Below are 5065 nucleotides of genomic sequence, written 5' to 3' on the forward strand. Positions count from 1 at the left end.
TAAGAGTGTAATAACGGACTGAAACAGAAGATGGCAGTACTGCATGTACAAGGATGCCAGCTGCCGAAGAAGAAGAAACTGTGTCCCAGAATTCATAGCGCGGCCCAGCGCAGTTGTCAACAATGGCGGCAGCTAGTTAGTTTTAATATTACTCTTATTATTCTTTCTGGGTCACAAAATAAACGTTTAACATATTTTCAGGCGAGAATGTAGCTGTGTAAACCTCAAATATCTGCTCAGTTTATCAGGACACCACATATTTTCAAAAGCACTCCGACGTTTTCGGAGGCGTCTGTTACCCACTAGCTCGATAGCTAGCCGGGGGCCATGAGAGCACCGGACTCCCGGCAGATCGTTTTCAAACCCACCGCCCTACTCAGGTTAAACATATACAAGTCACTTAGATAACTTAAAAATGTTATTGTTTGGCTTTTTTCAGTATTTTATTTGTTCCTGAGTAAATCGGCTGAGTTTATTAAACTCCACCGAAACAATCTGCACATTTAATTAGAATTCAATTAACTATCATCTTGTCTTTATTTTTAGTTAGCACAGACCTTAAACACTTAAAGCTGTAAGCTAATGATAGTTATATAAGAGCAGATGCTGCTGGTGCAATAAGCTGTACTTTTACGTTCAGTGGATGATGATCTGATTAGTCGACTAATCGCAAAAATAATCGGTGACTAGTCGACTATCAAAATAATCGTTTGTGGCAGCCCTAATATATATATATATATATATATATATATATATAAAAATAAATAAACAAACACATAACAATGGCAACTGCCAAGCAAGCAGAATAATAATTAGTATCTTTTAAATACCTGTTTTCCATATGCCGACAAAAGCTGCTCCATCCTTTCACCGACCCGTCCAGTTTTCCTCTTTTTGTAAAGTCCAGTCAGCTGAGAAGCATAATCATCCAGCACAGCATAAAACACATGTGGCAGATTCTGATTGGTGATCCGATGAAATTCAAAGTAGAGCTGAAGAGAATTCCAAAAATATTATAAGCAAAACACAGCATACTATATGAGCAGCAAATGTTATATACATAGTTGTACTTACCTGTGTCTCATGAAAGAGTGCTGGCCATGGTCCCTCGCCTGGCAAAATTTGAGGTTATTGGATGAGGGCGATTAACTTTGTCAGAATGTTGGTATGGAAAGTGCAGAATTGCTCTGTTTAAGTCTTCTAAGTTAAAATATCTCTTAGAAATCAAACCTTTAAACAATGTGCCAACTCCACTGAAATGACACCTTCAAACAGGTCGTGTAGGAAGTCAGGTGGGAAGCCTGTGACAGGATGAAAGAAAGAGAGATGGTCAGAAGGAACACAGGTGTTTTTAACACCATAGTTTTCCTTAATGTCATCATTCTGAAGCTCTTGCACAATAATTATCATGAGCATCTTTTGTTCTCATTACATAATTCCCTGTAACAGCATTTTCTGTTTGCATTTCTGTTTGGGTGGCATGACAAAACCTACAGAAATATGTAGACCTGAAACTCTCATTGAAACCAGCAAGTCCATGGGCAGAAGGTTGTCTGCCACAACAGAGTAGACAGTGCCTTTAAGACATTCACCAAGAGTCTCAATGTAGGCACCTACTTCTTCAAGAGTTTTCAGATCATTTAAGAGTGGTGACAGCATTTCCTTACACCCAAACTGGCGTACATCATTGGAATTGCACAGCAGAGCAAGCTGGGTGCAGTGTAGAGCAGAACAAGATTTAACTGGAAAGTTTTCCAGTGTCCAATAAACTGCAAAGACTTTATGTATTTTCTTTGAGGTACCAAGTGGGTTTGTGATCAAAATCATCCACATAAAGTATCATTGACAATTTCTGTCCCTCTTGTGACAGTAGAACATTTTCCTGGTAGTAGGATCCATCACAAAATGACATGAAATGTCCAGGAATCTGTGTGGGTGCTTGTTTAATTTCTTCAAGCACATCATTTTTTTTCAACAACAATTGCAAAGATGTGAGAATAGGCACATACATATAAGTGTGCTTTGACGATTCAATTAAATACTCCACAGGTTTGACATATGGAAAATTTTCTTCATAATATGATTTCCTCCTCTTTGCTGTAGATAGTGGTCCTTCAGATGTGACACATTTATGTAAAACATTACTATCAGAAACTGCCTGACAAATCTCATCCACCAGTTTGTCCGTATATGTACAGTTGTGCTTTTTCAGTATATCTACAACTGATTTTCTAACCAAAGGTTGTGATAACAAAAACAACTGATCAATATGCTCAATAATCTCCTGTGTTGCTCTCTGGGACACATGGAGAAGGGTCTGCATTTTCAAGAAAAATCCAGCCAGATTGTATTGCAACTGCTCTTCTAAACCCTCAATTCCACTGATTTCACTGGTGGATGCCACTTGATTGTCATCTGATGACTCTATTGAATCAAGCTGCATGTCATCTTTTTGTTCTACATTTATAACACTTTGCACAATGTCTTCATCGTAACTTGTTGAATTTTGGTGGTCTCTGCATTTGTGGGCATTGAAGGTTGAGTAGACATTGGTTTTAAAATTGCAGTTCTTGAAAGGACATGGAACAGTTTCTTTTCGTTTTAAATGCCCCCTCAGATGGATAAACATTTGGCTTTCAATAAATGGCTTTTTAAAATTACACATAGAGCAACAAAATCCATAATTATTCAAATCTGGATAAGAACCGTCTTTTCTTTGCGTGGGAGTGTGCATTGTTGACATGTGTATCTTTAATGAATTAAATGTACACATGCATGTGTTGTAGAGACAGGGTAAGGGTGAAATTGTGGAGTACTGACCATGGTTGAGCCGATAATGCTTCAACAACATGACTTTTATGGCAGTAGAAAAACTAGACAAACTACACAACTTGCAATTCCACATTTTGATACCAAATCGTTTTAAAATCACCTTTACTGGTTGTCTTTAGTGCAGTGCTGGATGATCTCTCGGCATGCTACTGCTCCTTCAATCGTCAGACTGTAATAACACAAAAGCCATGAGGACAGAAAGCTAGCAGAAGAGTTTTTACTTTTACTTCACTTAAAAACAGTCAATCTGAATAACACAAGCTTGGAAAACAGTAAGATTTATTCTTGCACTACAGTTCATTTTCAATTCAGGTTGGTCAACTACTCTATACGTTATAAAATAATAAAGCAATTTTACACAAGTGAAGTACACAATAGGCTAACCCTTGGAAAGTACAGAGTCAGAAACGTTTAGGTTTGGTGCAGTGCAGCTTTGAAAAGGTAAATTATTTCGCGACTAAAATGCCACTAACCATCATATTCAAAATTTGTGAAGGCGAACTTGTCCGTTAAACTCTTAAAATTAACACTAAATAAATTTTCTACTATTTTCACTGTGCAAAAGTAGGCTACATTTGAACTTGATAAAGGTCAGAGTCAGAAAAGCGTAAACACTGATTTTACCAAAGGTTTTGTGGCATGCAGTTTGCAAAAATCAGACTACTTACCAACTATTGATTGAAACAAGCCACCAACCGTTAATTTTTTAAATTGTGAAGGCAGACTCCATACAGCGCTAGGCGGGAATTGTGTGCTGGCAAGCTAAGTTACGAGCTACTACAACAAAGTAGTCTGATACATTACAACGAAGTACAACTAAAACAAAGCAGTCTGATAAATGTACGTTTTGTATGCTAGAAGTAAGCATTAACAAAAAAACATAAAAATAACTTTATCTTGTACTTTCCACTCTCTTGACGAGGATCCTGTCTCATGGCCGACAAGTCCAGGCAAAACACTGGGGGCGGGGCTGTGGATGATGACTAATACAAATGAATTAGCACAACTTAAACAGTTTAAAGCAACAGTACTTAAAACGTTACAAAAACATAATGTGTACTTATTACAATAAAGTTATTATATCATATGTATACTTTTGGGTCTACCTAACACACTTCATGAAAGTTACTTTAACTATTTTTCAGAACTGAGTAAGAACAACTTACTTCTTTTAGTAAGATGCACTGTTGGGTTTTACAGTGTATGAAAGAGAACCAGGAGATTATGTAATAATGCACATGACTGAGGGTGTTCACTGGAATAACAATAAAAGTTTTGGTGGTTTAGTGGGGCTGAAGATGGGCTTCTAGGGCTGGATCATTTAGATAAACTGCAATAGTGAAAATTATTATGATAATTTGGGCACATCAGCTTTACATAGTAAATTTAAACTGTGGCTTTCTTTGTGGTTCACCATACACTATTTTCAGTCATTTGTCATGATCTAGAAATAAGTGAATATGTACCTTAAATCATAAAACAAGGGAGAGGAATAGCAGACAGAAGAGAAAGCAGTGTATCTATAGAGTGAATGAAATATCTTCATTTCTGGCTGTGTTGACTTGTATTAACAGAAAGAGTTGTTTAATACGACATTGCCATCTGCTGGTGAAGATGAATAATTACAGAAAAGTGAAACTCTTGAGGAAAAGATGTGGGGATAAAAGCCTGAAGGATGCCAAATAACACAAGGCCAGGGCTGAAAATCAGCAGCAACAAGTCTTACGGTGTTATGAATCTAAGTTAGAAATTTTTGGTTGAAACTATCATTAGCAGTGTTGGTCAAGTTACTTGAAAAAAGTAATCAGTAACTAATTACTGATTACTTCCCCCAAAAAGTAATCCCGTTACTTTACTGATTACTTATTTTCAAAAGTAATTAATTACTTAGTTACTTTTTAAAAACACGATTTACAACCTGAATAGGTGATAAAGCGATAGATCTTTCAGCCCAATGCTACTTTTTCTGCATAATCCATCATACAAAATGTAATCAAATGGAAAAGTCCCTTTTTTTAAAACTTGTTTTATTAGTTTTAATCTTTTAACTTTATGCATCAAGCAAAAATTTAATTATATGCAACACTCTCTGACTGGAAGAAATTTGTTTTAAACCTATTTAAACCTATTTTCTGCACATTCCAGCACATAAAAAAAATATATATATATATATTTGAGCGGGTTTACACTCAATCTTTCAAATAGATGCAAGTAAAACACAGCAGAAAATAAA

The 5065-nt window shown here is 36.2% G+C and overlaps 1 long non-coding RNA gene across 1 annotated transcript; it reads right to left on the minus strand.

Moving 5' to 3' along the window:
- Window positions 1–835: 835 nt before the first annotated feature.
- Window positions 836–3630, minus strand: LOC146643622 (uncharacterized). The gene is made up of 5 exons (XR_014909256.1): window positions 3501–3630; window positions 2933–3001; window positions 1231–1301; window positions 1075–1112; window positions 836–992 (listed from the first exon to the last, which is right to left on the minus strand). It is a non-coding gene; the product is annotated as an uncharacterized LOC146643622 (long non-coding RNA).
- Between the last annotated feature and the right edge of the window lie 1435 nt (window positions 3631–5065).

This window comes from Rhamphochromis longiceps, linkage group LG22 (assembly GCF_057381845.1).
Source record: "Rhamphochromis longiceps isolate RC_006_pf linkage group LG22, R_longiceps_female_GT1.1, whole genome shotgun sequence".
Taxonomy (NCBI): domain Eukaryota; kingdom Metazoa; phylum Chordata; class Actinopteri; order Cichliformes; family Cichlidae; genus Rhamphochromis; species Rhamphochromis longiceps.